Source organism: Chiroxiphia lanceolata, chromosome 6 (assembly GCF_009829145.1).
Source record: "Chiroxiphia lanceolata isolate bChiLan1 chromosome 6, bChiLan1.pri, whole genome shotgun sequence".
NCBI classification, from domain to species: Eukaryota; Metazoa; Chordata; class Aves; order Passeriformes; family Pipridae; genus Chiroxiphia; species Chiroxiphia lanceolata.
Genome location: NC_045642.1, coordinates 50,770,614 through 50,780,044, shown reverse-complemented (window position 1 = coordinate 50,780,044; position 9,431 = coordinate 50,770,614).

The following is a 9,431-nucleotide window of genomic DNA, read 5'->3' as shown; positions in this document are numbered from 1 at the left end:
TTCCCCCCATCATTTTCTGTTTTTGGAAAAAAACCTGTTTTCTGGACAGATGTAAGACGTCACTGCTGAGAGGCATAACCTGTAACTGTGAAAGCTTCCATAGAATTATAAAATATCCTGAGTTGGAAGGGACCCACAAGGATTATCAAGTCCAACTCCTGGCCTTGTGCAGGACACACCAAGAGTCACACCATGTGCCTGAGAGTGTTGTCCAAATGCTTTTTGAACTCTGGCAGGCTTGGTGCTGTGACCACTTCCCTGGGGAACCTGTTCCTGCCCAACCACCCTCTGGGTGAAAAACTTTTCACTAATATCCAACCTAAACCTCCCCTGTCTCAGCTTCATGCTATTTCCTTGAGTTCTGTCACTGGTCACCACAGAGAAGAGATCAGTGTCTGCCCCTCCTCTTCCCCTCATGAGGAAGTTGTAGACTACAATGAGGTCTCACCTCAGTCTCCTCTTCTCCAGCCTGAACAGCTGCTCCTCACACAGCTTCCCCTCAAGGCCCTTCACCATATTCATTGCCTGCCATTGGACACTCTCTAATAGCTTAATATCTTTCTTATATTGTGGTGCCCAAAACTGCACACAATATTCAAGGTGAGGCTGCCCCAGTGCAGAACAGAGTGGGACAATCCCCTCCCGTGACCGGCTGGTGATGCTTTGCCTGATGCCCCCCAGGACACAGTTGACCTTCCTGGTTGTGAGGGCACTGCTGACTCATATTCAACTTGCTGCCAACCAGGACCCCCAGGTCCCTTTCCACAGCGCTTCTCTCCAGCATCTCATTCCCCAGTCTATACACACAACCAGGATTGCCCCATCCCAGGTGCAGAATCCAGCATTTTCCTTGTTGAACTTCCTATGGTTGGTGATTGCCCAGTCCTGTAATTTGTCGAGGTCTCTCTGCAGGGCATCCCTGCCCTCAAGTGAGTCAACAGCTTCTGCAATTTAATGTTGTCACCAAACTTGCTTAATATCTCTTCCAGTCCTGTGTCCAAGTCATTAATGAAGATGTTGATGAGCACTGGGCTGAGGCTGGAGCCCTGTGGAACTCCACAGGTCACCAGTCTGATGTTACCCCATTCACTGTGAGCCAATTGCTCACCCATCACATAACATGGTTATCCACCTGTTTGCTGGACATTTTGTCCAGAAGGATCCTGTGAGAGACAATATCAAATGCTTTGCTGAAGTCCAAAAAAGTTACATCTACTGGCTTTCCAACATAACTAGGTGTGTTACCTGTCGTAGAAGGAAATCAGGTTCTACAGGCAGGACTTTCCCTCATGTAGTGACCAATGGCTATGACCAATGACTGTGTTGTCCTCCAGGTGTTTTTCAATATTTCCCAGAAAAATATTTTCCATGATTTTACCAGGCACTGAAATGAGACTGACAGGCCTGTAGTTTCCAGGGTCCTCTGCCTTGAAAATCAGGACAACGTTCCAGTCAGCTGGGACCTCTCTGGATTCCCAAGATCAATTTCCAAATATCATTGAGAGAGATTTTGTGGTGACATCAGCCAGATCTTTGAGGATTCTTGTATGAATCCCATCATGCCCCATAGATTTGTAGGAATCCATATGGAGTAGCAGATCCTGCACAAGCTGAGGGTCAGCTGGGAGTTGATCTTTCTTGCAGTCATGGTCCTCCAGCTCAGGGCACTGAGACCCCCTTGGTCCGTCATCCATGTTGAAGACAGAGGCAAAGAAAGCATTGAACACCTCTGCCTTGTCTCTGTCCCTGTTTGTGAGGTGAGCATCCTCATCCTGTAACAAGTTAATGTTTTTTCTACACTACCTTTTGCCATTAATACCTTTGAAAAAAACTTTCTATTGTGCTCCACAGTTTTGGCCAGCCAGCTTTAACTCCAATTAAGCTTTGGCCACACAGATTTTTTCCCTACCATGGTGCAGCATTTCTGATTCACCTGTCACCTTACCTTGGGCATATACTCTGAAGTGGGTTACGTGAAAGCATTAGTGCTCAGTCAACATTTTTCTAGGAAACTGAGAGAGAATGTATTTGAATATTGGACACTGTTAACTCAAGACAACAAACAGTGATTAAAGAGTAAATATAAGAGGAGAACTGGTTGCCTGGCTAGTTGTTCAGGACAGCACATTTTGGGAGAGAAAATCTTACCATATGATTTTACTTATTGATTACTGAGCTTTTCCAAGTATGTTTCGCTCTTTTCTGCCCTACTGGAAAGCTACAGCTGAGTTTGCATTCCAGGTTTGGGAAAAGGAAGTGGTCCTTGGCTTTTTGGCAGATACGTAAAACTTTTAGTGTTTGTGTTTAAGCAGGAATCCCTATGTGAACAGGTGACTTGCGCTACTGACCATGCAAGTGATAGAAGATACACTCAGATTAAAGGCAATTCTTAAAGTCCTTTTGTGTGTCCGTACATGCTGATCAGTGTCCTAGAAGAAGCTTTTCTTGCAGCTGAGTCTGTGTATCTACTTCCCCTACAAACTCAGTGTTTTTTCAAGACTCACTAATTAAAATCAGCGACTGAAGATATTTGGGAACTTTCTCTAAATAAGATGATGATTAATTTCCTTTTCCTTTCCCTGAACTAATCTGATCCTCCTAAATAAATTGTGTCTGGTTAGTTTTGTCAGTTTTGAGGGTTTCGCATTGTCACTGAACCTTAGCTGCTTGGCATGTGTTCTGGTTTAAACAACCACCCATTTTGGTCAGTTACAATCTTCTAGAATGAGAGCAGCTTCTTTGTCTTCTATGTGTCGCTGGGCATTCAACCTAAATGTGTTGCATTTATTTTAAAACCACTTCTCACTAATTCATAAAGACATGTTCTTTTCTTTCTACAATTTAAGAATTTTGGTACTTTCTTTTTCTTACTATGAGGAGGGGTTAAGTTAATCAGGATCTAGAAAGTGTATGAGCTGTCGAAGGACTGTATAATGCGTTCAGTTCTGAAGGAGGAGACAAAGGTTGACTAGAGATGCACAGAATGTCAACAGAGAAGCAAAGACAATGCTGATGGAAATATTTGCATCTTACTTACCAGGGCAAAACCCCTTTTGTTTGAAAACTGGATCCTCGATACATGATACCGTAGAGGTACACACTCAGAATCAAACTTCTTCACTTCCGTGCAAGGGGCAGCATTCATCTTTGGAAGAAGCCATGTAGATCTCAAGCTATCCTTTGCAGGCATATAAAGAAAACCAAAGGGAGCAATGAATGCTGTGCTCTTCTAGCAGTAAAACTATCCTCAAATGAGTATCCAATGGTTGAATTTGTTGGATGAGATGAAGGAAATTACACTAGAACAAACAGAGAAGGCAAAGAACCCTGCTTTTCTGTACCTTTGATAGGTCTGCTCAGACTGTATCTGGAAATGCTGCTGGGATGAGAATACCCATCTGTAAGATATGGAAATAGTGATCCAGAAGTATTGGAGGGAATATTACTGCAACTGCAACACTTGGCCTTGTTTCTTCTCTAGCACTAATCACAGTTTGGCTGCACCTCCAAGGATTACCCTCACAGGGAGCTGGCAGTCTCACCTTATCCTCACGGTAATGCCAGGCGTATCTCTGCTACTGAGTGGTAACTCTACAGCTCTTCATCCAATTTACAAACAAGCAGCATCAGAATTGCATCTCCTTCCTCCTTGCCAAACAGTTCTATCTCACCAAGTTTCTCCCAGAGGTGCCATTGCACACTAATGAATGGATTCACTCTGACATACAGTGCCACAGGGTGTTATGGTTTAGATTATTCGTTTTCTGCGGTTTTGCGTCAAATGTTTTCCCTTCTACTTTTTCTAGACAACAGGTGGGACTAATTGCACCACTTAGCACCAGGAAAAAGATTAACCCCCCCTTAAAAACAAGCAATAAAAAAACCCCCAAACTGAAATACTGGATTGTGCTTCTATCTTCACAGTTACTGAAATCCTGTGAACAATGTTATAGATGTAACTCAAATTAAGTTCCCCCACTCAGGAAGGAAATTTGCTGCTTCTCCTCATTAAAATCAGACTCCTTTTCATTCTTATTGGAAGTGCTAAGATTGATGAGTTCCTCTGTATCCTGAGAGAACTTTGCAAAAAAAAAACTTTGCATGCTGCTGTCTGTTTCTAACTCTGCAAGAGTAGAAGTTGTGTTGCACAAGCTAAGCAAACATCTTATTTCTAAAATATCCTTTGCATTGAACAGGCCCAAATTAACTGTTGTAATTCAACACTAGGTCACTTTCAACTAGAGATTAAGGAAACTTTTATTCTCCATGTGTCTCCGCAGTTTCACTGGGCTTTGATAAAATTGCCAATGCATGCTGTTCTCTTCCTGAGTTCCTCAAGCAAATTTTTAGCACTTCATTTTTGAGGTATTTTGTGCTAGTCCATTAAGTTCTACTAAGAGAGACATAACGCAAACACAGGAACCATGGTCTCTTCAGCGCATGATTCTGAAGTGCAGGAATAACCATTTAAGATAGCTGGTAAGAGTTGTATCTGTCACAATGGCTGTGGTAATAGCAGTATTTATGAGTGCCCAAATATGAGGGCAGGGAGGTCAGCTGTGTGATTTGCCCTTTACTAGCAGAAAGTGTAGCAATGAAGTGGTGTGGCACTGTAGGGACTGTCAGAATTTGGCAATGTGGTAAGGAAAGAATAAGAGAGCTGTGTCCCCTATGATTCTTTGTAGCTTACCTTCCCTACGAGTGATGATGGATGGATGAAAAAGTCTTGTTCTCATAGGCCTAAATAGCAGTGTGGAGTATTTTCTGCACAAACTCAAATAGCCTGTGTTTTCTGTGAAAATCAGCCAAAACAAAGGCTGCTATGATTGCAGTTGGGATGCTGTGATGATTGGTCTGTTTATATTTTATTTATTATTTTTATTTTAAAAAGAAAAGCTAATGGATTTCCAGTCAAAAGCAGCATATACCTCAGGGAACAATACATGCTGTTTATGCCTGGCTCTTGTATTGTTTATATGAATGTGCTTCTTCAGGCTTTTATGAGTGTGAACTACTTACATTTTTATATTAGTATTACTTTAAGAAGTATGGTGCCCCTTATTGGAAAAGGATAACTCATGACCCTATCAACTTCCTTTTTTAAAAAGAGACACAGCTTTCTGTATGGAGAGAAATTACAGGACCAACTGTGTTTTTGGAGTTTTCCTCTATGTTTTTCCCACAAGGTGCTAGGCGCTGTTTGTGTTGGATTTATCCGAACATCTACAAAGTGTTAACAGAAACCATGAATTGTAGGGGAAGGGATGGGTCTGATTTTATAACACTTTCAATACAGTTCACTTAGTAGAGTATTTTGAAATGGATCCAAAAGTGCTTTCCTGCAAGTGTGCTACTGATAATGCTGAAATCAAGTGTGGAAAACAGAAGCTTTGATTGGGCACTTGGTGAGCCAAAAAAGTGAAAGGGAAGTTTGCTCTTGCCAGCAAAGTGGTGTCAAGGGCTCAAGGGCTCAAGCAATAAGCTTACCCAGGCCCTGTACGCAGGGAACAAAGGAGCAAATGGTTCAGACCTTTTCTGCGTTAGTATATGCAACGAAAATTAAACAGAAGTGGCCACCATAATTTAGGAAAATCTAAACTATCTTTCTAAAGATACAGAAGGCAAAGATTTGCTGATCATAGTAACTAAATCCTTAAAAGTAGTTCTGGAGCTTCAATATGAAAATTTTAATCCTTGTGAACTTCTTATACTGACAATTGGCTGACAGGGACTAAGTCCTGCTACAAATTGTGATATGTGTGAATCATTTTCTGCTTTTTCTCAGTGTGCAGTAATAATCCCTGCAATAGTATACTTGATTTCATTCTAAGCATTTATTGTCTTCTGGTAGAGTGTAGGAAAAGGGACACAAGATCATTGGATTGCAAAAAAACTCTGTGAAACTAGAGAAGGGAAATGTTATTTTTATTTCTGGTTAGGGTGACTCCTTCATTTCATACTCAAAAACTCCTAGATACCTGTGTCCAAGTAGTCTGATGGGGATTACTTGTGTGGGACATAGAGGAGGATGAATGCTCGTTACCGAGCCTCTGTTGCAAAATACAGGTTCCTTCTGACTGACAGTGAGAATCTGGTTTTTGAGCATGTCTTTTTATACATGTAACAGTCAACAGTTATTATGGAGTCATCTCTCATCTGGGAGTTCTGTTTATTTTACTCTGCAGAAATATTAGATGAGATGTTTGCCTGCTATGTTTTCTTGTTTTGGGCATCTTCTAGATACAAAGATATTCTTGTTTGAATAACAGGAAGAGAAATGGCACTGGGCTATAAACTTTTTGACCCCATCCCCAATATTACCAGAGGACAGGCCTACAGCCAGTGAGTCATCCCTGTCATGATCTCGATATGAGCTGCATGTTCTTCAGTGTTTAGCAGTTTTATAGGTGTTCATTTTGCCCTGTGTATTGTTGCATGTCATGCTTAATTCTTGCTCTGTTGTTCCTTTTGCTCCACTTACAAACATATATTTGCATTTATACTTATTTCATTCTGACTTTAATGTTGCTGTTTCAACTCTCTCCAAGGCTAGATTGACCTAAGAGTAACCAGTGGAGTAGGACTATACCCTTCACATTTGACTGAAACAAGATATTATAGTCTTCCAATCTGAAGGTGTGCTTGAAAAGTGATCTATTAAATATTCTTTGTAAACAATTGTAGACAATATGTGCTCCCACTCCTTACTATAATACCCTGGAGCTTATTTATTTATTGGGGTAAACTAATTGTATACAGAAATCAAATAGTTGCTTGTGTGTATTTTTCCACACCAAGTGGTAGTTACTAATAACAGATAGAACAGCAAAGAAGAATTCTAGAAGAAACAGTGAAGTAGTAGGATTAAAGGGATTGTAGGAACAGGTAAAAATAAGCATACACACCTTCATACAATTTTGCTACCATTTCCCAGTCTAACCATGGTCTGGATTTCACAGCAGCCAAGACCTAACTTGCCCCAAGTCAAACAATATTTCATGTATTGTCTATTTCCTTTTTGAGTAGTACCCAACATGACCAGACTAAGGATAGCATTTGTTCTTATCCAGCTTGATTTTATGTGAGGCCACAAGAACGGATTTAAATTGCTTATTGATTCAACATTCTTTTTAATGCTTCTAGCTAATGTTTATGGGGTGGACAATCTATGTTTACTACAGCAGAAGAACCAAAGGGAAAGACGGGATTTGAGAAATTGCATGCTGATTAACTTCGTTTTGGTCCTGGGAATACTGTGAAGAAAGTTCAGGTTTTTTCTAAGCTCTAACTCTTACAGGAGTAAGAAAGTGGTTGGGAATAGACAACACAGACATACCAAGGGCATATAATGTCTGATGATCTGGATTTTCTTCTCTCATGAAATGGCAGCTGGCTGGGTGGACAAGGGAAAGTAGTGGATGTTGGTTTTGATTTTATCAGAGTATTTGATTCTAATTCTATGAACTATTTTCTTATAACTGAAATGGGGAAACATAGCTGAGTGGGCTACAGAGCACATGAAAAGCTGGATGGGCCATTGGGCTCAGAAAGTAGCAGGCAGTAGTTGAACATCTATCTGGCAACCAGCTGTGACTGGTGTTCCACCACTATATAATGTGTTCATCAGCAACCTGAATGATGGAGAAGAGTGTCTCTCAAACTTGAGAATGACACCAAGCTGGGGAAGGGGATGGAGGGACAGAACACTGATAACTAAAGGGTAGAGAGACCTCAAAAGGCTAGAGGAGCTGACTGATGGGAAACTTGCTCAAATCAACAAAGCCAAGAGCTGAGTCCTGCCTCTGGGGTGAACAGTTCCGTGCCTCAGTACAGGCTGTAGAAGCACTGAACAGCCCTGCAGGAAGAGATCCCAAGGGTCCTAGTGAGCAGCAGGTTGAACATAAATCAGCAGTGTGTCCTTTCAAAAATGAAGTCTTGCAACATACTGGTCAGAGCATAACCAGCAGGTTGAGGCAATTATTCTCCTCTGTCCTGCAATTCTGAGGCTGCCTCTAGAGTCATGTTTCCATTTCCACCGACTCCTACCCTCAAGAAAGATTTACAAACTGGAAGGAGTCCAAAGCAGGACAACAGATGACAAAGGAGTTGAAATATGTGACATTCTAAGAGGAGGCTGAAGGAAGTGGTTTTCTCAATCCTGAAGAAGAGGAGTTTGAAGGGGAATACTTGCCATCTTAATCAGTGTAATCCATGCTCTTCTCAGGGGTGAATGGTAAAGGACGAGAAGGAAAGCATAAAAAATGCATCAAGGAAAGTTCCTATTTGTTCTTGGGAAAAGAAATTCTCATTACAGATTGTTGAACAGTGGAACATGTCACCCAGAGATTGTGGAATTTCTGTCCTTGAAGATATTATTGTTTTCCCCAGCTGGCATCAAAACTGGACCAAATACACCTTTGAAACAGAACTGGACCCCTTTCTTACACTGTCATAGAAAACCCATAACATTACTATTCTTCTTAGCCATCCCTGAATGATACAGTCAAGGATTGCATTAAATAGCTGGCCAATATAAGCTCATAATTTCTTTTTGCACATTTATAACACAAAAATAAAAACAAACAAAAAAACCCAAAACAACAAAAACAAAAAAGAATAGGGAAAAATATTTAGATAATTTTTATCCCCTTATGAAAACCTATTGACAGGAGTTTTTTTCTGTTTACTGCTGGTGATGTGAGAAAACTCAATAGTCCTATCCCTACATATATTTTTGTTAAAAATAAAGCTCTCCTTTGTTCATGATTTAATCTCTATGAATAGCAAATGGGCATTTTTAAAAGTTGAACTGACTATTTTTTCACTTTTTAAAAATTGATTATCAAGTTTGCATCACTTCCATCAATTTCTTTCTGTTCACTCCTTCGTTACCTACTCAAAAAAGAATGATTTATCACCTTTGTAATCAGTAGTAATGACAAAAACGTGCAAACTTAAACATGCAAGAAAATTATGACTGAACTTTAGAAAAACTGCAAAACAAACTTTGTTTATAGTTTGAAGCATGAGAATGAGAAGGGTTTACCTCTTTGTATTTTGCCTCTACAGACCTCACTGGAAACTAAAGCCACTTAAGTTATTTTAATGTTTCATGTTCTTAGATTTTTGTAGAGCTCAAAACTTGAGGCCTTTTGACCGTGGTATGAGATGTGCCCTTAGAAGGAATAAGTATGCTGGCCACAGTCTCTGCCTGGTTGGTCCTGCTGTGTGCTAATATATATACACCTTGTCTGTTTTGCCTTATGGCTGTGTGGGGGCAGGGTAAGGGACTACCCCTTTTTCTTTCCTCTGACAGAAATGGGACTTCAACTGCGGAGGGATTTGTTGGCAAGCAGATTCAGGTGTACAATAAGTAACTGCTACTACAGCAGCGAGTGGAATGACACATGGTATCTCAGGGAGGACGGGAT